Source organism: Tiliqua scincoides, chromosome 4 (assembly GCF_035046505.1).
Source record: "Tiliqua scincoides isolate rTilSci1 chromosome 4, rTilSci1.hap2, whole genome shotgun sequence".
Lineage (NCBI taxonomy): Eukaryota > Metazoa > Chordata > Lepidosauria > Squamata > Scincidae > Tiliqua > Tiliqua scincoides.
The window spans coordinates 198,094,553-198,118,212 of NC_089824.1; the positions used below are offsets into that span (position 1 = coordinate 198,094,553).

At 43.8% G+C, this 23,660-nt stretch overlaps 2 pseudogenes; both read left to right on the top strand.

The window, feature by feature from the left end:
* Nucleotides 1–404: 404 nt before the first annotated feature.
* Nucleotides 405–523, top strand: LOC136650031 (5S ribosomal RNA; annotated as a pseudogene).
* Nucleotides 524–15,991: 15,468 nt separating this feature from the next.
* Nucleotides 15,992–16,112, top strand: LOC136649924 (5S ribosomal RNA; annotated as a pseudogene).
* The last annotated feature ends 7,548 nt before the right edge of the window (nt 16,113–23,660 follow it).

Sequence of the window (23,660 nt, forward strand, 5' to 3'; positions counted from 1 at the left end):
GATACTGAGGATGCGTCGGAGGCAGCGCATGTGGAAAGCATTCAGTTTCTCCTGTTGTGAGCAAAGAGTCCATGACTCGCTGCAGTACAGAACTGTACTCAAGACACAAGCTCTGTAGACCTGGATCTTGGTATGTTCTGTCAGCTTCTTGTTGGACCAGACTCTCTTTGTGAGTCTGGAAAACGTGGTAGCTGCTTTACCAATGCGTTTGTTTAGCTTGGTATCCAGAGAAAGAATGTCGGAGATCGTTGAGCAAAGGTACACAAAGTCATGGACAACCTCCAGCTCATGCGCAGAGATTGCAATGCAGGGAGGTGAGTCCACATCCTGAACCATGACCTGTGTTTTCTTCAGGCTGATTGTCAGTCCAAAGTCTTGGCAGGCCTTGCTAAAACAGTTCATGAGCTGCTGGAACTGTTACCCTGCACATGCCTGATCTCATCTGATCTTGGAAGCTAAGCAGGGTCAGGCTTGATTAGTACTTAGATGGGAGACCACCTGGGAATACCAGGTGCTGTAGGCTTATAACAGTCTTTCAAGACTGAAGGTTGCCAACCAGACCTTACCCATAGCACCTTAGATTATGCCCCTTTCTGTGTCCCTATACAGAAAAGGAGAGGGCAAAAATACAAGCTGCCAAGGTAGTTCGTGAGACAAAACATCAAACATGGACAGTAACATAGTGCTTGTATTAGGACCAACTAAAAATTGACAGGGCAGTTATCTCCTTTTTGAGTTTCACGGATATCTGTGTCAGGCTTAATGTTTAAAAAAAGAAAGAAAAAGTGGGGAGACAGAAATTCTTCCCCCATCCCTTTATTCATTTTCATTTAACATCAGGCTTGAGAAGGTGTTCTATGAAGCTCAAAAACCAACTCATTTATTTTAGCTGGTCCTAATGATTGATTGACAGAGAGGCAAGTAGGCAGAGAAATTGTATTACTATTCTGTTCGGACACATAGAGGGGCATTTCACCCCATCACAGAAGCTTTCATTTACATTGACAGTATTCAAGCAAGGCAATATAACTATAAATGTTTCTTATTTTGGAAGTTGGGCCTCATTTTCTTTTCATCCACATCACATATTGATTGCCACCATCATCACAGTTAACTCACCAGTGGGGATAGCTTTTTCTCAGCAGAAGAGCTTCCCCTACCCAAACAACTGAGGTTCCGGTGACTGTGGGTTTCTTAAAAAGAGGGGAAATAAAGCAAATAACCCTCCCACACAAACTGGTGTACACTCTGAATCTGGGGAATTGCTTCCCTCTCTTCATTCCTTATGGGTCAAACTAGATGGGATATGTTAAAGATACATTAAACATGTGATCGTGTTTTCAGTGTTTTTTTGTTTTGTTTTGTTTTTTTTGTTCAGAGATAGTAGCTACAGAGAGTGTTCTGGATCAGGAATGCAGCATGTGTGCATGGGGGGGGGATCTGAACCTTTTCCACCACTCCCATTTTTTCACCAAAAAATCCTTCTCTCTGTGTGTGTGTGTGTGTGTGTGTGTGTGTGTGTGTGTGTGTGTGTGCCCTGTACAAATGTTTCCATTTGTACATGCAAGGACAAAAAGCAGTTTGGGGTAATTTATGGCAGAAAAATGGAAAATGGAAAGGGTCAAACCACACCTCCCCTGTACATAGTTGATCCAAAAGGCCCCACAGAGAGAGAGAGAGAGAGAGAGAGAGAGAGACTGACAGTGGAGGGGTAGCAGTTACTTTAAACAAAAGTCAAGAGTAGCTGAGATGATCACGTTTCATGTATCATTCAGTCTGCCCATCCTGAAGCGTCACTATAGTCAATTGAACCTGTGGGTGAGGACAACCTATAAATGCTTCACTGTCAGACGGAGAGGCAGCAAGCAGAAACCTGAGCTGGCACAGGAAGAAACACAAGGGTGGCCCCCACTGGGTGGGACTACAGATGTGTGGTAAAATAAGCAGAACTGGGCCTGGGAGTCCCATAAAACATTAATTAAAGGGATGACAAGCATCATTGCCAGGGCTGTGCTCATTTGCTTGCTACCTGATCAAATGGAACTGTTGGCCTGAGGGATGCAGTTCCTTCAGGGGCTGATTGCCAGAGTTAATACAAAGAATTAACTTCATAGCTTTTGCCCCCAGGCAGAACCTTGTCCTAAACGATGTGCAACTTTCATTGCTCTGACCAGAGAACTCTTCCCCTCCCTGCCCTGTCCTCTTTTGGTGACTGCCTAATTAATAAGTCTCTTATCAATATTAATAGGAGGCAAAGTTGGCTGCCTGAAGGGTGTGTCAATATATACATTTTTTTTTTTCCGGTTAAAGCAGGTTTGCCTCTGGCTACCTTAAAATCTAAAAAGCTATTAATTAAAGCTCACAGCAGTACTTTGGGAGAAAGGAAAAAAGCTGGCATGCCAAAGTCTTTGGGGGAATATTGCTAGAGAAAATATGCCAAATGTCTCAATAAAGCATGATATATTAAAATGCTTAACTTGAAATATTTCTGACACATTTCTTTCTCAGTGCTTCTCTCGCCTCCTTTTTAATTCCCTTCAAAAAGCACATGAAAATACTGTCTTCCGTACTTTTGTAACAAGGGGAAGGAGAAGGAATAAAAGGGAACGTGCCCCATGGCTGAGTGGAATACATGCAATGTATACATTTTACGAATGTATATTCCACCTTATTCAGATTGGTATTAAGACCAGCTTCTGACTCAGTGGCGGTTCCAATGTTGAGCTCACATTATGGGTGAACTACCCACTGTAATGGCTGTTAAAATGTTATATCTGTTTTCACCCTTGGTTCCCTTATCCTAGAAACAATTCCTAATGAATGGCGATTGCTGCATCCTGAGCGCACCGGGCAGCCACCAGTGGCTCCTCAGGGAGAGGGGACATTTGTCCCCTTCCCCCAAATAAGGGAGCAGGTGCAGAGTTGAGAGACCCCTTGTCAAGGCAGGACACATGACATGGGGTTCTGGATCCAGCACAGCAGAGCTCTACCTGTTCCTTCCCATCCTGCCCCACCCCAGCACTGAGTATTCAGGATCGCACCCTATAAGTTCTGAAACCTCGCAACTACAGATTACTGTGTAACAGTGGGATCGACCCTCAAAGGTCTAGTTGTCATGATCTGTGTTACCAGAAAATGCCTACATAAGACTGCCTGCTCTTCAAGTGTACCACTTTTATCCATACCGCTGCACAGATGCTGGCAGGCTGGGCGTGTTGTAGGTAAGTCATGCCAGAACTGCCGTAGATTGGATGATTTGCATAACAGATAACCCTGATTTGACTGGGGTGGTCGAGAGACAAGCGACATTTCTCAAGCTCCAATCTTAAATATACTTTCTGGAAAGTTCACTAAAATCAACAAACCCACTTTCTAAGTAGATGCGTGTAGGATCAGACAAGACATCTAACTTTTAAATCTATTACCACCCATGCACCCAGAGCTTTGAATTTAAACATGGTTTTTAAACTTCATTGTGTTTGAACTTGCACCAGCCCTGTGAGGTAGGTTGCTACAGCATCCATTTTCAGTTGGAGAAACTATGGCTGTGATATATAAGGGCAGCAGGCAGATATGGGACATCAAAAAAATCTTCCACATTCAAAGCCTGTCCTGGGACCTGTCCTGGAACCAGTGCTTTTCTTCATAAATGACCTGGAGACAGGGGTGAGCAGTGAGGTGGCAAAGTTTGCAAACGACACCAAACTTTTCCGAATGGTGAAGACCAGACGTGATTGTGAGGAGCTCCAGAAGGATCTCTCCAAACTGGCAGAATGGGCAGCAAAATGGCAGGTGCGTTTCAGTGTCAGTAAGTGTAAAGTCATGCACATTGGGGCAAAAAATCAAAACTTCACATCTAGGCTAATGGGTTCTGAGCTGTCTGTGACAGATCAGGAGAGAGAACTTGGGGTGGTGGTGGACAGGTTGATGAAAGCGTTCACCCAATGTGCAGCGGCAGAAGCCAAGAAGGCCAATTCTATGCTTAGGATCATTAGGAAAGGTATTGAGAACTAAACGGCTAATATTATAAAGCCATTGTACAAATCTATGGTAAGGCCACACCTGGAGTATTGTGTCCAGTTCTGGTGGCCACATCTCAAAAAGGACATAGTGGAAATGGAAAAGGTGCAAAAGAGAGCGACTAAGATGATTACGGGGCTGGGGCACCTTCCTTATGAGGAAAGGCTATGGCGTTTGGGCCTCTTCAGCCTAGAAAAGAGACGCCTGAGGGAGGACATGATTGAGACATACAAATTTATGCAGGGGAAGGATAAAGTGGATGGAGAGATGCTCTCTACACTCTCACATACCACCAGAACCAGGGGACATCCGCTAAAATTGAGTTTTGGGAGGGTTAGGACAGACAAAAGAACATATTTCTTTACTCAGCGCGTGGTTGGTCTGTGGAACTCCTTGCCGCAGGATGTGGTGATGGCATCTGGCCTGGTTGCCTTTAAAAGGGGATTGGACAAGTTTCTGGAGGAAAAGTCCATTATGGGGTACAAGCCATGATGTGTATGTGCAACCTCCTCATTTTAGAAATGGGCTATGTCAGATGCAAGGGAGGGCACCAGGATGCAGGTCTGTTGTTATCTGGTGTGCTCCCTGGGGCATTTGGTGGGCCGCTGTGAGATACAGGAAGCTGGACTAGATGGGCCTATGGCCTGATCCAGTGGGGCTGTTCTTATGTTCTTATGTAAAGCCAACACTCTTAACTCTGGAATGTGTCTCTTAGTTACATTTGCCATCTGCTAAAATAGTGATTAGTATATTGTGTATCTGTTTTACATTTTTAATAGAATGTCAGGTTGTATAGATATGGTCTCCAAATGTCTCCTATCCAAGCACTGACCAAATCAAAACCTGATTAGCTACAGTCAAGCTGCTCCATTATTTGCCTTAAAACCACAATCCAGTTCAAAATGTGAATAATAATCTAATTAGGAAAATAGTAACACAGAAGCTAATGATCATCTCTCTCATAGGGTTAAGGTGAGGCTAAGTGCTGGTGCACAGATGAATATTCATTGCTCATTGACTGGGAACATCAAGTGATGACTTGCACAGATGAATGAGTCATCACCAGATGAAACATGACAGCCAGAACGTCCACATCAACCAAGGTCTTCAACACAATGCGTGCCAATGGAGAGACATTACACATTCATCTGAGAATTTGTCAACTGTTCAGTGATCAAGTGGTAAGATTTGTGTTTCATCAGTGGCTATGCATGCACATGTGGAACAACCCTAAAGAGAACTTTGCATACTAATAAATGCTATAGAGAGGATGGACAGCATGTTGTTTGATGCCCACTCCTAAATTTTCTTGAGAGCAAAGATACGAAGCCCAGGGCGTAATTCTAGCCAACTTTCAAGCACTGAGGTAAGGGCAATGCAGCTTTGAGTTAAGGGAACCTTGAAGAGGCCTTGGTGACTGCCACCCAACTGCACGACACAGCATATGCCCCATTGGCACAGCTGTGTCAGTGCTGGAAAGTTGGTTAGGACTTGGGCCTTAAACACATACATTATCAAATGTACTGCATGTGCTAATTACAAGTACAGGATTTACATTGACGGAGACTTTAAAAGGCTGTGCGAGAACAGAAAGATCAGATATAGTATAATTTACATCACCTATATGTGTGATGGTTGCATCATACCATGCTCCCAGTCTGTTCTGTGCAACCAAGACAGAGACGCTCTGTGTCTCCTTGTCGTGCCTCTACCTTTTTGGTTGTGTTTTTTAAAGCTCTTTAAAAAAAAAAAAAAAAAAAGTTTGCACACTGCAAAGCTGCTTCGCAAGGTGGCCTATTGTCTGCAGTTCGCAAGCTCGTTTTATTTCCAACGTGACCTAGATTGAAGCAAGGACTGCCAGAGGGAAAGCCTTGCTTAACAGTCTATTGCACCACAGAAACCACCCAACGTAAAATGGATTACTCCTTTGCCACAGGCCGACTTGCTTATACAGGTCTGCTCTGCTAACGTACATTGATGCCTGCACCAGGAAAAAAGCCTGTGCTGAAAAACTCTTGAACTCTGAGATGCTCTCTCTCCATTTCTCTGTCAGGCACCGACACTGTCTTCGTCGGCGGAGAGCATAACTTCATCAAAGTGAGGAAGTGAGAGTCTGGCAAGGCAGAGTGTTTCATCAGGACAATCCGTCAATGTGGTGCCGTCACATCAGAAGTGCAGGCCACACCGGATGAAGCACGTGGTGGAGAGTGACATCCCTATTGGCCAAAAATTTTTAAATCTTGGTATTTTCAAATACTACCATCATGTTATATATCATTCAATGTGTGATTTAATGCAGAACGAAGTGGAACCAACCACATTTAAATATCTCTATTCTATCAAAAGTTGTAGCCGAAAAACATTGGTGCCAGAGCAGTAGTGCATCATCACACCCACCACCTGTGATGTTGCCCCACCCACTGCATGGGAGGGGGTCCATCATGCAGGTGATGCACTGGCCTCCTGAACTGGGTGATGGAAACCCTTTTGATGCCACTGCATCAACACAAGACCAATGAATGAATTAGAACATTGGGGCTCGTGCAGGACAGATGTTCAATGTACTGTGCCCAAAATGACCAGTAATATTTTGGAGCTGAGTCTAGAAAGAATTATACTGATTTGTTCAGAGCTCAATTTATAGGAGAAGAGGTAGGGAATCTTTAGTGAAATCCACAAGCTACGCCTCCTGACTCCGGCCTGTTTATTTCACATTTTTATTTATTTATTTTTCACATTTTTATACTGCCCTTCCTCCAAAGAGCTCAGGGGTGTGCACAGCTGCTCCCCTCCTTTTGTCCTCACAACGACCCTGGGAGGTAAGTGAGGCTGAGAGAAAGTGACTGACCCAAGGTCAACCAGAAAGCTTCATGTTTGAGGGGGGATTTGAACCTGGATCTTCCAGGTCTAAGTCCACCTCCCAAACCGCTACACCACCCTGGCCAAGTTTAACCAAAATATGCCCTCTCTTGTACCTATCTGAAACAGAAGCTAAAGGACTGGGGGGGGGGGAGATAATGAGCCAGGTCTCCCTGCCCCCACCCCAATAATTCAATAATTGGATTTATTATTTCAGTAATCCCAAAATATCAGGTTTGTTATTTAAGATGTGTTAACTGGCTTTGTGCTGGAAAAAAAAGCACTCAGTGTGGTTCGTGGCAATTTAAAAATAATGCAGTCTAAAAATATGAACTAAGTCATCTGCAAGGTATGATTCAAAGAGGGTTGCCAACTTTGAACCAGCCCCCGTAGCTATCCTGTTAACAGTTGCTTGATCAGCAGCAATTAGTAAGTGTTTATTTCATAATGTTTCTTTCTCTGCCGTGAAAAGCTTCCTTGGTTGATTGTTGTACATCAAATCTCTGATAAAAGCACAGAAGTAGGCCAGGCCGGTATTTTGCAGGCCAGTTGGTAACCTTAGGTTCAAATACATCAGGCAATAGAAACATGCCGAACTTAAAAGTGTTGGCATCCTTCAGTCTCAGAAGACTATGATATCGCGCTCTGAATGGTGGTTCTGGAACAGAGTGTCCTCTCCAGTGCGCAAAGCCTGGGTAAAGTAGATATGGAGGATAGACTGTTTCCCATGCAGCAAATCCCCCCTCTCCACGTCGCTGAAATGGTCCAATGGAAAGGCAGAGGCCCATATGGTTGGTTCCAGCAGCGTTGCAGGAGTTGCCAGAACGTGACTGTGTTCAGCCATGAACTGCCTCAGGGACTCTGGCTCCGGATTTTGCCTCGAGGTTGACTCCTGAAGCCTTTTCCATAACTGGATATAGCCACAAGGCAGTGGAGGTTTGGGATCAGAGTTTTCCTTCTCTCAGATGAGCTGCCTTCCCAGGCTAACGAGTCCCATCTACCCAGTGGCTGTTTAGTCTTTTTGGGAGAACTGTAGTCGGGGGAGGGGGAACAGACTGATGGGGCAGAACCAGAAACACATAGTCACGCAAGTATCCACTGCCTTGTCCAGCCAACCACAGAGGTTACCATCACACATAACTATAGCACCAATGCTGAAAGACTGTCACCCATCCACCTCCCAGTTAGCTTTCTTGGCTGGTTATCATCAATCGTGTCCAGTCAGGAAAGCTAAAGGCAAAGGATGGGCAAGAGTTCTCCTTTATCACTGCCTCTGTAGGTGAAGGTGGCAGAATGAAGGAAGACTTGCATTTAAAGTAGGGTTATCAGTGCATTTAGAGGAGTGGTTTGGATAAGCTGCACTTACACCCACACCCTGAATTCTCCTAGAAGTGAAGAGGAAGGTCAGGACCTGCTCACATCATGCACAAGTCAGTAGCATAGCTGCTGGAAGGGTGGCAAGGTAAATACTGCAGGTGCCACAATGTGCCATGTAAGTGCCCCCCCAACTCACTATTGGCATTGCTGTCACTGTCCAGAATTGCCCCAATGGCAAGTGGGAGGGGCTGCTTACATGGCGCATTGCGGAGCCTGCAATACTTACTGCACCACCCCTCCTACAGCTAAGCTGACTCAAGTGCATCACGCAGGGGCAGGTGAAGAAGCTCCAGCCAAAATGGCATCTTGTTTGAATTTTGGGCCTTCCCAGTCCTGAGAGGCAAACCTGAGCCAGATGTGTACAAAAAAAGAGAAGTGTTAGAAGTTGACGCAATTCTTTGTTCCTCCATGCATCAGGTGGTTGCAGATGAAGAAACACAATATTATTGCTTGGGCATGATCTCCACTCCTGTTGTATTTTTGTATCTGCAAATTTAAAACCTCAGAAGGCCTTGCAGTGATTCATGCATACAGAGGGTAAAAAGTATTAGAGCAGCCCTTGGACCCTCAATACAGTTATACATGTTTAAATAAAAATATGTATAAATCATAGCACTTTATTCTTCTTTCACTTAAATTCACCAATAGTAATGAGGGCAAGTATTGAGTAGTGAGTCTGTCTGCATGCCTGCTGTCTGCCCAAATTAATCTCAATACTACTTTGACATAAGTTTGATCAATTATCATTAAACAAGATCATATTATTTTTTTATTACTGTAGACCGTAGCAAGTGTGCTTCTATGTCCTGGTGTTGCCTTTCTTCACAGTTTCAGTGGGGTTTTTCCCAAAGCTTTTTCAGTTGATGTCACCCTTTTTTTTTCCTTAATGATTTCAGTAACTATTACAGCAAGCCTAAAAGGGGATCTTTTGTGGCTATGTGGGGATTTTGTTTTGGACTGACACTAAAATTTCCTCTTTTCTGCCTAATGCAAACCCATCATCACACTGATAATTGCTAGCGATGCCATCCGATTATGGCTACAGTCCAGAACCCCTCTTTTTAATGTGCATTTAAATGTAAGATGTATTGTACAGGGATCATTCCCTGATAAGGGAGAAGATGCAGCAGCTTTATTTGTTTATGTGCACAGGCTGCAAAGCAAACTTACCTGAGAGTAGGTCCCACTGAATCCAGTGAGACTTACTTCTGAGAATACATGCAAAGGTTTTTACTGCTCCTTTCTTATTTTCTGATATTTGGTCCCTCATTTTAGAGCTGCATTGCGGCTGCACTGGCACTGGAAAGTTGGATAGGACTGGGCCCTAAGGCAGCTATTTTCATCTTACCGGTTGCCAGCTGGTACTTTGAGATCCAACTTCCAGCTTGGGGGGGGGGGGGTCACTTCCAGCCAGGCTTCCTCAGAAATCCCCAGGAAGCAAAGTCCACATTTGCATGTGTAGTGCATGCATGTGGAGAAGGAGAAATCTTCCCACAGTCCTGGGAGCTCCTAGCAAGCTGCACACTGAGGGGATAAATCCAGACCTGGAGGAGGAAGGGGGCACCCCCACAGCTGATTGCTTTCTGCAGACTGTGAGAAGTTCCAATCAGCGAGAAGAAGGCTTCTTCACGCCACTGGTTGAATGGGGCTGAATCACCCAAAATGTTGTGGTGTGTCACCTTTAAAAGCATGTCAAAGGTTGCAGTGGCATAACTAGTGAGGGGTGGTCCACCCTAGGTACCAGCCTTGGGGAGTGACACCACAAGTAATCAAAATCACTAAAATCACAGTGGTTAGGAATAATACCATCAAGCTGTATACCACTGGATGCGGACTTTACAGCAGAATGCAATGAAAGAAATCAAAATGGAATATCTCCTTTCTATTAACAGTTATGGCCAAAAAGCCAGAAAACAAAAAATGCATGGAGCCCTATGGAAAGTAAAACTGAGCCATATCGTGGATTTGCTCGTGAGTAGGCAAACTTCCCTTAGTCCTTCAGAAAGGGCAGGCTGAAAGGAATCTACTAACACCAGAATAGTCCCAGTCTGATGAACGCAGTCCCCAAAAAACATCTGAGAAGGAAGTCCCTCCCTCCAAGCAGACAAATGTATTGAGCCCTAGGGAAAGTGACACTAAGCATTTACTTGCAAGTAAGCAGAAGTGCCTTCGCTCAAGGTCAGGTCAGGCAAAGGGGAACGCAAGGCCACAAGAATGGTCCCGATTTGATGGAACTGGAGCTCAACAAATGTCCACAAGGCAGCCCCCCCAAAAGAAGAAAAACAGAGGCTTGAGCTGGTAGGGTGAACTTTTTTTATTTCAGTCTTGTAAAGCCAAGTGGGTCCTGATAGTGATATACTTGAAATATAAGAACTTAAATTGAACTGGGCACCAGGGAGGGATGAAAATCTCACTGATTTTTTTTTTTTGGGGGGGGGGGAGGGGGTGTTAGGCAGGCTACAGGGAAAATTCACTTGTTGGAACAGGGCTGGCTTCCTCTTATTTAATTATTTGTTTTTCTTTAATTTAATTATTTATAATTATTTATTTTAATTTGCTTGATGATATAACTTCCAGGTGTGACATCATTTGAAAAATCAATTAATTATGTCATATGGGGTGACAAAAATTAAGGGTCCCGGGTGTCAAATGACCTAGCTACACCACTGATAGGTTGGCCTAGACACTTCTCTGGGGGCAACCGAGTCAGTTATTTCAAAGGAATGACTGAAACAGTCTTAGACTTTCGATTTCATGATTTGCTATTCAATCCCACGAAATCTCACCTTGAGAAATGAGCTGAGCCTTAATAAACTAACTGATGCCTTGTGCACCTCTGAGGCTTCCTTTTCCCTTTGCTTCCCGTACTGGAGCCTGCCCTCCCTTCCTTTGATCATCTTTTTTTTTGTACAACAGGAAAGATCAGATTCCTACCTATTTTAAGAATCCCCCACTCAGTGTAAAAGTTGATGACAAGGAACATGCCAAACCACCTTACACTGAGTCAGACCACTGACTGCGAGTTGATCTTTTCCAGTCCTGCCTGAAGATGTCAGGGTTATTAAGCCTGGAACCTTCTGCAGGCAAAGCATGTTGTCTACCCTGAGCTACAAACCTTCCCCCCAAAAATGAACTCTCTTTTCTCCACTTATGGTTCTTCAGAAAATACAACCCAGAATTTCTTGGGCCCTGAAGAAATATCATACCATTGGACCAACCAAACAGCTCCAAATTTCAGAACTTCATTTCTCAGTCTTAGGGCACAGTCCTAACCAGGTCTACTTAGAAGTAAGTCCTATTTTGTTCAATGGGGCTTACTCTCAGGAAAGTGTGGCTAGGATTGCAGTCAAAGTCAATTCTTCCCTTGCTGAGTCCAAAGGTCATGAATGGGTCTGGTTGGTGAAGAATTTATTTTCTTACTGCTGCTTATATACAAATTGCTTTCCAAATATCTGTACAATGTCATACCGCTAATACAAACACATACATTTCTAAAACACCCATAATTTAAGATGACTTCTTTTCACTGTTACTGCTCATTGAGGGAGAATGAACAAGTAAGTGGAGCAAGAACAAGTGTTATATACATAAACAATACAAAGAAGCTCACCACATGTTTTCAAACTGCAATAATATCCCTTCTTTAGCAAATTCAATTATTTTCCCAGCCTATTAATATAGATAGGTCCATTAACCAACCTTGCGCATTGGGGAATATTTCTGGAAATGCATCTCCTCCTGGCAGAAACATGAAATCATCAAACAGACCCATAATGTAAGTCTCAATGGTGCTTGATTAGTCCTTCATCTCCAGCAAGTATTTATGTTCATCAGTTCATGCCTGACCCTTGTTCCATTTGAATTATGCTTTTGCTGTAATGCCTGAAAGTTTTCCTTTAAGTTTAGTAACTAATGTAGTAGGACAGTGGTTGTCAAACATTTTCGCACTGGGACTCACTTCTTAGAATAACCCATCAGAAGTGACGTCATCATTCTGGAAGTGATGTCATGGCCAGAAGTGACATCATCAAGAAGGAAAATTAACACCCCTCATATTGTGGGAGAATTCAATGGTTTTCACCTATTTACATGCACTTTTGTACTCATACTGTTATATTTATATCATGGAAGTTACTTGGACCTATGTATAGGGATTACACAAACATCAAATCAATTCATTAAATAAATTAAAAGTTTACAATAAGTATAATTTTAAAAATGTATTTGAAATCAAGAAGAACCCTCCTAACCCTCCCAAGGAGTTGCTGAAAATTCCCCAAACATCCCAAAAGCTGCAATCCTAACCACACTTACCCAGGAGTAAGCCCCATTGACTGTCATTGTTAAAAGCATATACAGTACATAGTAGCCTGTTAAACATACTGATCTGTAACATTTCCCCAAATGCAATTACGTACCATGGTACCATCAAGTCTAATATATTAAAAGTATAATACACATTGACATGAATGGGGACGCACCTGAAATTGGTTCACGACCCACCTAGTGGATCCTGACCCACAGTTTGAGAAACACTGTTACCAGAGAGTAAGCCACTGAACACAGAACGAATAACTTCTGAGTCAATATGCATAGGCTTACACTGTAAGGCTGTAATTCTATACACACTGTGAGCAATACCTATCTTCTTGTTTAAACCTGGTACTGATCTTGCCAGGTTCAATAACAGCCCAAACCTGAGCTTCCTGGTGTCTGCTGGAGCAACGGCACCAAAGCGGCTATCACTGTAACCAGCAGGTGACAGGAAGCAGCTGGAGTTCTCCTCTGGGGAAGGGGACTTTTGTCCCCTTCCCCTGGGAAAAGCTCTAAGCCCTGCAATGGGACTTCTCAAGTCTGCGCTGGCTATTGCCAGCACAGAGCTGAGAGACTCTGTCAGGCTGGAAGGCCTGACAAAGAGGTCAGATTACGGTGGAGCAGAGCTTCGCAGATCCCGGCCTGGTTCCTCCCCACCTGCCCTCCCCCTGTCCCCAGAGGCTATAGCATTGCCAGGTGGTTGAACTTGCCACCAGCAATGGTGGGTCATCTTCCTGCCAGTGCTGGGCCCAGCGCCTGACTGGTGCAGGCCCAACACCAGTGCTCCTTACTCATCGGCTGCCGTAAACGTGCTTTACGGCACATTTATGGCACACAGTCCAGGCGCTGGCCAAGTTCAGGATTGGGCCCTAAGTGAGCTAGACGTAGCTCCTACTGGGAACCACCTAGGATCTTTTGTGTGCAAAGCATGAGCTCTGCTACTGATCTATGGCTCTTCGCCACAGAAGCCATTTGGACTAAATTCCTGCACTATGACCTCATAGTTGCATATGTTCCCAGAGTCTGCTCTTCATCATCAACTGGACACCAGCAATGGCTTTGGATGATTTTGAATGCTATCCTGTATACTCAACAGTATACTCCAGCATCTAAGCAAATGTTCTACTCATAATGTTTCACATGTACAAAGGAAACCCTTGCTTTCTTTTCCCAGTTTTGCAAGCATAGCTTACTCGAAACAAAACAAAACAAACCACAAAAAAAAAAAAAAGCTCATTATGGTAGATGACATTTCACATCCATTGCAGGGTTCCAGAACCAGTTTTTTTTTTTTAATTCGTATTATTCCTTGAAACAGTAGCACAAACCATTTTGCTTTCTAGTTGCAGACAGGTCTTTCTAGGTTCCTTTTTTTTCATTTCAGGGAACCAGAAATGTATAAGTGCTATAAAACAAAGTCAGGACAAGTTATACAAGTATGTATCTTCCCATCTAATTCACAGCTGAGATATGCTGGAGATTCAAGCTGGAAAGTAAGTTCCATCAAAATAAACCAGACTTGTTTCAAAGCGAAACAGTTAAATCAATCAACGTTCTTTTGTTTTATCGAATGAAGGATCAGGCTGAAAACTAACAGCGCTCTGAACTGAAAACGGTTGCTTAAGAGCTGTGCGTATTGCATGCAAACCACAGACTCACACTGTGCTGTGGAATATAACAGACAGCTGAAGATGTGAAAAGTCAGAATGTTACTCCATTATTTTGGAGTGTATAAGATCAATTGCTCCTGATAAGTGCCTGTGAAGTTTCGCTGATAGTGAAGCAGGTGTTCCTCACCCCTAAAGCATTATCCCAAGGCATGTTGTACAGTATATAGTGTTACACATAGAGCAGTGGTTCCCAAACTTTTTAGCATTGGGACCCACTTTTTTAAATGACACTCTTATCAGGACCCACCTAGGTTTACGCGCCTTAAATAAAAGGAGATCTAGAAAGATTTATTTTTGTTTATTTTCTTACCAGTAATATTTTTGTTTATTTACAAAAAAAATCTCAATACATTTCTCATAATGAAGCAGCCCTAATGAACTTTAAAGAATGCTCTCCTTCCTTTCCCATTACCCCCCAGAAAAATAAAACAAAATAATAAAATCTTATCTCTCTGTATTTATACATGCTTGCGAACTGCAGGAGCTCAGCTCCTTGCAGACCCCAGGACCTGAGCTCTTTACAGAGCAAAGCCACTATCTTGCAAAATCCAGGAGCTGAACTGTTTGCTTCGTAATTAGCAACTGTCTGATTTTGAATATTTTCAGGACTTGAGGCAATTAGTTACCTGTTCTTTCCATCACCTGCGTCTACATTGGAGGCTCAGCACAGCTCTTTGTGACCTGCCAAAAATCAGGTCGCAACCCACCAGTGGGTCCCGACTTACTGTTTGTCTTAGAGAGAGGGAGGGGCTTTTCAAATGGTGTTGTAGGGAAATAATTGCAGCTTTGCTATGCCATTGCATGGGATCTAGACATGTTTTCGGAAGGCTATGTTACTGTTCTGAGAATATCACGTTTCCAGCACTCAAACCACAATATTTTCTCCAAGCACTCTTAAGGCTTGGGCTGGACAGACACATGGCAAAAGGTCAAGGGCTGTTCCAAAGGAACTTGAAGCCTCCAAGAGCCCTCACCACCATTGCCACTATTACCAATACTCTCATACGTGAGGGGTCAGCTTTAAGTCAATTAGACCAATTGCTCCCAATTGTGCCCTCCCACTGCATGGGAGGTGGTCCATCATAGGGGTGATACACTGGCCTCCTGCACTGGGTGGCGAAAACTCTAGTGAAGCCACCACTGCTGCTGTCTCTGTGTAATTATAAAAAGGCAGCCACTTACTGCACTCTTCACATGATGTCTTCAACTGAAGAAGTACGAGGCTTCCTGCTTGATTTAGTGGGAGTTCCTTCATTTGCCCAGTCCCTGTAAATCAAACTGGAAAGCCTATTGTGTTTCAAGAAACTGTGCCAGGAGCAAGTTTTATCTTTTAGTAGGTGGAAAGTAGATCAGTGAGTCTTTCATCCACAGCAGACTCTGAGGTTGTGGTGGCAGCAGACTCAGGGGAAAGGACACCCAGCATCTGCTGGCCACTTCCCTGTGCAATTTTTCACTGATGTAACCCACATCACTTCACTTGGTGAATGGGCCACACCTGCCTGGAATCTTGCCCATGCACAGCAAGCCCACTATGGCTTTCCTGGTTCAATGCCACTTACTCCATATAAGAGTGTACAGAATTTCAACCTTAGATGACTACTCTCAAAATGTGTTGGACTGCAGAGTTACATTAACACTAGGCATAACCTTACATGTACGTTTGCCACCAAAAGTGACACCCACATGAAATGATAGCAAATGTGGGTGCAAGGTTCCCTAAAATATTGTGTGTGATTAACCTTGAATCACATGTTATCAGGCAACTGTTACCCTGCACATGCCTGATCTTGTCCGATCTCAGAAGCTAAGCAGGGTCAGGCCTGGTTAGTACTTGGATGGGAGACCACCTGGGAATACTGGGTGCTGTAGGCTTATACCATAGTCTTTCGAGACTGAAGGTTGCCAACCAGGCTTTCTCCATAGATCGTACTGCAATGTGGTTGAAGATTCCATGGGCTTAACTTATGATCAGCATGTGATGAGCTGGGGTCCAAGTCCCCATCCCCTTCAGGATGGACAGTGTCCCAGCAGATGCCCCTCTTAAAGGCCCTTGACTAACATGGATTTCAGCATGACCTCATTCATCACAGAGCCCAGCCCTGCTTGGCTCTGACAAATGCCAGTCCATAAACCAAACTGAGTCAGGACTGCACCCATGTTGGGAAAAGAGAGGGTGTTCATAACAGCTAGTCCCCATGTTTTAACTGCCCTGTGAAAATATAATGAAAATACAAAATTTATTGTAATAAATAAATAAAATTTAGGGGCCACTTCTCGATTTTTTGGTTGCCAAGCAGCAAATAAAGAATTTATTCAGGAAATAAAACAATGAACATTATGCAATTTACAAATCAACAATAGGGGAGAATAACATTTTTAAAAAATTCAGTTCCTGGTTCACTTACAGGCCAAAAGCTTGTCTGGAGAAGAAAATCTTTACAGCTCTCCTAAAAAAAGTCTAGCAAGCAGATCTGACCTATTTCTAAGGGCCACCACTGAAGTGGTTCTGTAATTTGTAGAAATCGGTCTTCTATCTGATGGTTGTGGCGCCTTGAAGGAGATCTCATCACTACACCTCAAAGCATGAGAAGGTGTGTATGGGAGCAGTCATGATTTCATGGTGACTACAATATGATATCATTAGAATGGTGAAGCAAAGGAGTGGCATGAAGCTATGGGCTGGTTCACACATGTACATTCACCATTATTGTTCACCTGTCAGGCTATACCCAGCCATCTGTTCCTGGGTATACATTTCCATGTGAATGACTGTACCTGAATTCATTTTGATAGGCCAACCATCTATGTATACTGTACACAGATTGTGCATGCACCAAACGGAATGCTTAAATAACTGTACTCAGAAACCTGACTAACAATGGCTTCTTGGGTACAGTTGGGCGCAATCCCAACCAACTTCCCAGCACTGACATAGCTGTGCCAGTGTGGCGTGCACTGCATCCTGCATTGGGGAGGCAGTCAAGGAGGCCTCCTTAAGGTAAGAGCAGGTTTGTTACCTTATCTTGGGGCTGCATTGCAGCTTGGGCAGTGCTAGAAAGTTGATTAGGATTGCACCCTTAATGTATGAACAGCTCTAATGTGTACGGTAATCAATGGCAGAGAGATAGTGAAGGACAAACCAGGGGGAACCAGCACAGTTAGGTCTCAAATATTGTAGTAACTTCATAAAAGCTTGGTCCTTGGGTTTCATCTATCAAACCATTTAAAAGTAGTAGCAATTTGACATTTTCAACATGTAAATGACCAAGATCTGTTTTAAATGCATGTTTAAGCAGTGGCAGACTTCTCCGGCAATGTACATGGACAATTGCCAAAAGAACAAGGTCCTCTCCTCTTTCCTGTTCTTCACGCGCATCTGCCGCCATCATGTCTAGTTTGGCCCTCAACTCCTTCCCATTGTTATAACATGAGCACACCTCTATGTCTTGTTTCACTAAACTGTTCCACTAAACTGTGCCCCCTCTGCTGGCTGGATGTTTTCACTACAGAGATGGTAGTGTACTCGCAGTTTAAATTCCATTTCTTAGTATTAAGAAGATGTGAACCAAGAACATACAGCTGCATTTAAAATCAAGGGATCTCCTTTGTTCGATAGTATAAACTCGAATCAGTTCAACTTTCAGGCCTACACACATTGTCAAGTGGTGTTTTTAAAGGAACTAAGCAGTTATCATAATTGCTTGGCAGCTCAAAGACAATCTAGCAGCTAATTCTGTAATATACGCAGTAGCTTTCAGATCCCAAGACTTTGCTATTCACTCTTGAAAAACGACAGTAGCTTTGGCTATGAATTACTGTGATGTGTCAGCTATAATGTGTAATGTAAGCCAAAAGTGGATTGGGATACCGTTTTTTTCTCCCAGAAATGTGAACGAGAAAATATTTGACATAGGTTTCGTAAGTCAGTGGTGGGAGTGGAGGAAAAAAAGGGACTAACTTAGCCTGCTCACTTATTTTCTGTGCTGCAAGCCAAACTCACCAGCACTTTCTGAGTGCAACTACCCACAATGGGCTTTGAATTGAAAGCTTTTTATTGAACTCTAGGACGTGTGCCACATATTCTTGGAATCTACCATTCTAATCTTACATTACCTAGTATCAGAATAGACCTCCGGCCTGCCCTGATATTTAGTCGTGCATAAAGTACACCCATGACCTCCTTGGATGGCCACCCATATACTCAGTATCAAAGGCAGGCCACTCCACAGGCCTATGTCAAAGGGCACCCACAGCTGGCAACCTCTACTCTTGATGCTTGTTTTCTAAATTAGAACTTGGCATGTCCTGGAAAAATCCCTCCCTCCTCAACCTTTATGGGACCAGGCTGTGTCTCTCAGTGGGAGAAATATTTGGATCTTTGCAGTCTTGGGCTTTTTCCAAGGAGACAGTTTGTCTGAGGTGTCTGTCTGAAGAGTTGAACTTGTGGGTTAAAGAGGCAAGGTGACGTCAAATTCTAAACAGCACTCAAGTACGTGACAAAAGGTCATGTAAGGCAAGTACAGGGAGAGAGGTATATAGGGCCAAAGAGGGGCTAAATGAAGCAGGGACACGCAAAAGCAAGGGAGGTGAGGGCAGTTCATCAGTGGCATCACTAGAGTTTGTGCCACCCGGTGCGGGAGGCCAGGGCATCATCCCCATGATGGACCTCCTCCCATGCAGTGGGTGGGGCAACACCCTGGGTGGTGGGCGTGGCAATGTACCATCACCCCATCTCCGCTGGTTTTTCCGTTCTCATACCTTTAGCACTGGGACCCACTTTTTAGAATGACAATCTGTCCAGGACCCACCAAAAGTTATGTCATGGCCGGAAGTGAAATCATCAAGCAAATTAAAATAAATAATTATATATTATTAAAGAAAAACAAATAATTAAATAAGGGGAAGCCAGCCCTTTTCCACCAAATGAATTTTCTCTATGGCCTGCCTGCAATACCCACCCCCCCCAAATCAGTAAGGTTTTCAGCCCTACCCATGCTCGATTCAGTTGAAGTTCTTATGTTTAAACCGCATCACTGCCAGGATCCACCTGGCTTTGCGATGTAAAAAATAAAAAAAAATTCACCTTACCAGCTGAAGCCTCTGTTTTTATCCTTTTTAGTGTGTGTGTGGGGGGGGGGGGGAGGAACGACTGCCTTCTGGAGTATTTGTTGAACTCCAGTTCCATCAGATGGGGACCATTCTGGTGGCTTCACATTCCCCTTTGCCTGGCCTGACCATGAGCCAAGGCACATTTGCTTACTCACGACTAAACATGACCGTGTGGATTAGTTTTGCTTTTCATAGGGCTAAATACGTACATTCACCAGCTTGGAGGGAGGAACTTCCCTCTTGGGTGTTTTTGGGGGGCTGCATTCACAGGATCAGGGCCATTCTGATGTCGTTGGATTCCTCTCAGCCTGCTCTTTCCGATGGTCTAAGGCAAGTTTGCCTACTCACGAGTAAACGAACGATAGGGCTCTAAGCATTTTTGTTTTGGGGCGTAACTCTCCCCACTCCCTCCCAGAATCTTCCCCATTCCTCCCCCTCTCCACCCTGTTCCTCCCAGTGCCTGCCCTCTATGCCAGCTTACTTGTGCTCCTGCGAGGAACCAGTTGCAGCAACAGGCTGCTGACACCGCCACTGTTTGTGGTGGCAGTTCCAAAATGGCAGTGCGAGTGTGCGCACTCTGTTCTGTTGTGGTGGACTTTAGTTAGGACTGGGCAGTAAGCTTTTGACAAGCCCCAGCGGTGATGATTACCAAGTGACCCATTCGTGTGTGGGGGTGGTGCGAGTTACTTGTTTATTTTTGTTCCCACGAAAAATCCCTATTGCACTGAAAGTTGCATGTTGCTCAGCAGATACTACAATTCCTTTTCTTGTGCTTGAAAGTTAATATTCAAGCAGATCCGCTTCTAAAACTCAATGGAAACATCTGCACAGATGCTTAAAGCAAATGTGTGCTTTTATAAAGAACATCAGTGAATATTTAATGCAGAGAAATTTCTCCTCCAAAGGCGTCTGGAAAAAAATAAAATGTTCACCCTACTTCTCGATGCTCCCTAGGCTAGAAAAGTAAGGCCATTGCCTTACAAACAAAATGGGGAAGATTTATCTTGCAGAAATCTTGCAGAAATCTTGCCTGACACCTGTAATCCCATCAGCCTCCAAGAGTGATTCCTCATTTAGCCCAAAAGGAGAATGGTTAATCTCAAAGTCTCTTCATTGAAAGGGTGGGGCTGAGATGATTCCAGAGAGGAAGCTGAAGAGTACACAAATGAAGAGATTATGTTCCAGCCTTTTCCACCCTCAGTTCAGAAGGAAGAGGGAAAAAATCCCATTGATTTAGATTTGCCAAGAGAAAAGAGAGGAAGAGAGTGGAAACAGAGTATGAGAAAAGCACCACTGGGACAGGCTGGGTTGTAACTCAAGCCTTACTGACCTTTCCAAGTGGATATCCTGCTATACTTAGCCAGCCATTTAAGGGGAAGACAAATAGCTGGTAAACCCAATCCAATAATCTCAGTTAATTGCCCATTTGTGGCATGTATTTTCTGGGTGCAGAGCGAGGAGGTGGAGGTGGGGGGGACAAGTGGAGGGGGCAAATTATTGCGAGAGAAGTTCAATTGGTCCTCAATGAAACAGCACCAGAATTCCCACCCTAGGCCTCTGGTTTGTCAGCCTCCTGGAAAAAATATAACATTTCCATTCACATCAGTGACTGATGAGCTCCCAGTGATTGTCTGGCATATTAATTTCTTTCTAACCCCATTCTTTAACTTTAGCCTCTCCCTTTCTTCCATACTTCATTCAAAAAGAACCACCTGGGAATGAGGATGTGAAAGCTTCTACCCAATTATGATCTCTCTCTCTCTCTCTCTCTCTCTCTCTCTCTCTCTCTCTCTCTCTCTCTCTCTCTCTCACAGTGCTTGGAAACTGGAAAGCAGCTCAATAGGTAGCCGGGGTAGATGGAATATTAGCATCAGAGAAGATTTATGTTCATGACCTTCTGGATGTAAGGTGACAGTACAGCCCATGCTCCACTCCAGGTGATATGCATATTCATCACTCGTTTATTCATGAAAGAAGTGACTGGATTAGCAATAGTTTGAAGGACGGCGGACTTGGTGTCGAAAAAAATCCCAGTGGCTGCTCACACAAATTAGACCATCATCATCTGTGGCACAAAAAGGCGCTCCACTATAAACCCTTACATGTGGTACTTACTATAAAAAAAACACCATGTCTTTTATAGGACGGAAAATGTTCTGGCGCTACCAAACTTTCAATTACTTGGGTGCAACACAACATTTTTCATGTTGATAAATAGGTGTTTGAAATCATTTTCTTAAATACAGATCTCCTGTACTGGCAAAAGCATTGAGAGAGGCCTTAGAGCTTCGAGAGCCAGGATGGTGTAGTGGTTTGGGGGTTGAACTCAGACCTGAAAGATCCAGATTCAAATTCTCATTCAGCCATGAAGTTTCCTAGGTGACTTTGGGTCAGTCACTCAACCTCACCTACCTTGCAGGGTTGTTGTGAGAACAAAAGGAGGGAAGGAACTATGTATACTGCCCTGAGCTCCTTGGAGGAAAGGTGGTATAAAAATGTGAAAAATAAAATAAATAATAAGCACCACTTCTGCCACATAGCCATGATAGCTGAAAGGAACTTTCATATTTAGGGGCAGTATACCTCTGAGTACCAGTTGGTAGGATAAACAGAAAAAGAGAATGGCTGCCTCAATGCCCTATTTGTAAATATCCCCAAGGCATCTTGCTAGTTACTACTGGGCTAATGCTGAACTGGATAGACCAGCCATTTTCAACCACTGTGCCATGGCACACTGGTGTGCCGCGAATGGTCCCCACGTGTGCCACAGGAATTTGGGAGAGAGTCCTTTATCAATAGGACCATAGGGGGACATGAGCCCCCATTGACAGCACGGTGTGCCTTGTCAATTGTCAAAAAGCTGATGGTGTGCCTTGACCATTTTAATGCCTTGCCAGTGTGCTGCAAGATGAAAAAGGTTGAAAATCACTGAGATGGACACTGGGTTTGAGCCCACAGGATAGTTTGTCCTTAGCTGAATATGAAAATGGGGTGGGGGGTTTCAAGTATTGCTTGATGACAATTTCTAACTTCAGTGCTGACCCAACATGTCAGTTGAATAGTTCATTAGTTCAATTGAATTAGTCAGTTGAATTAGTTCATTAGCAGAAAATGCTTTTCTCAGAATGAGGACATTTTATAGCGTGTTTGGAGGGTGAGGCTTAAAATCAGTCCAAATATTTGGCAGTCGGTGAAGAAACAAGTGATGCTAGACCTATAACAAATGATGAAAATGGATGAAATACAAAGAAACAATTACTCCCTTTTAGTAACAGACTATGCCTTACTGCAGAACAAGGAAGTCTTCCGGCATCTCATTTCCCTTGGAAAGCCTAATGTTCTGTGCAAAAAGAAGGTCTGGAGAAGAAATTCAGGCCTTTTGGACAAAATATAACAAGCCTACCATCTTCTCAACACGGCAGCATTCCAAGCAATGTCAGTGGAACTATTTCAGAGTTGGTTGTTATAGATCTGAGTCAAAACATGGAGAACTTTTAAATAGCATCCACATACAGATCTGGCATGCAGCTACTGTCAAATGCTTTTGAATGCTTTGAAAGTAGAATGAAAGAAGGGCCGTGTTGGATCGAGTCCGGCATACTTTTTCGACCAGTGGCCAGCCAGGTGCTTTGGGGAAGCCCACAGGAGGGCATGAAGACCCTGTCTTGATGTGCTGTTGTCCACTCCCTCCACCCTGCTATTGGTTCGCAGAGGGATAGTGCTTTTGAATCTGAAGATTCCATTAGCTCCAGTGGGTAATATCCATCGATATAATTCTCCTCCAATCAAACAAATAATTCCACCTCTTAGGAACAGTAGCGTTCATGGAGGGGGGCAAAATGCTAAGTTTTTTCCAGGTGCAGGCTTTACTTTTGCAGCCATGATTGGCTCTGAAAGCAAGGGGGAGGGCTCACTTTACACAGCTGTCCCTGTGACTAAAAAAACTTCCCACCCCCCCGGAACACCACTGTTTAGGAATGGGATTTGAACTTGTGGTCTTACAGACCTGAACAGACCAAAGGAAGCACTATCTGGCGTCTTAGACCACATGACCATCCTGACATGATAAAGGAAAACCAGGCCTGACACAGCTTGTGACACACCAGTGTGACTGTAGCCCAGAAACTCTTGGGGCTTGCCAAGAGCTTGACAATCCCTCTGTTTTTGCAATCTTAGGCAGACAGCTGGAGCCAGAGGTTTGTCAAGTTCTTCACAGGCTTCTGCAGATGGCTGATGGGCTTCATTTCACTTTGTGTTTATGTGTAGGTTTGTACATAATTATTCTTACCCAAATGTTATGTAGAAAATTGT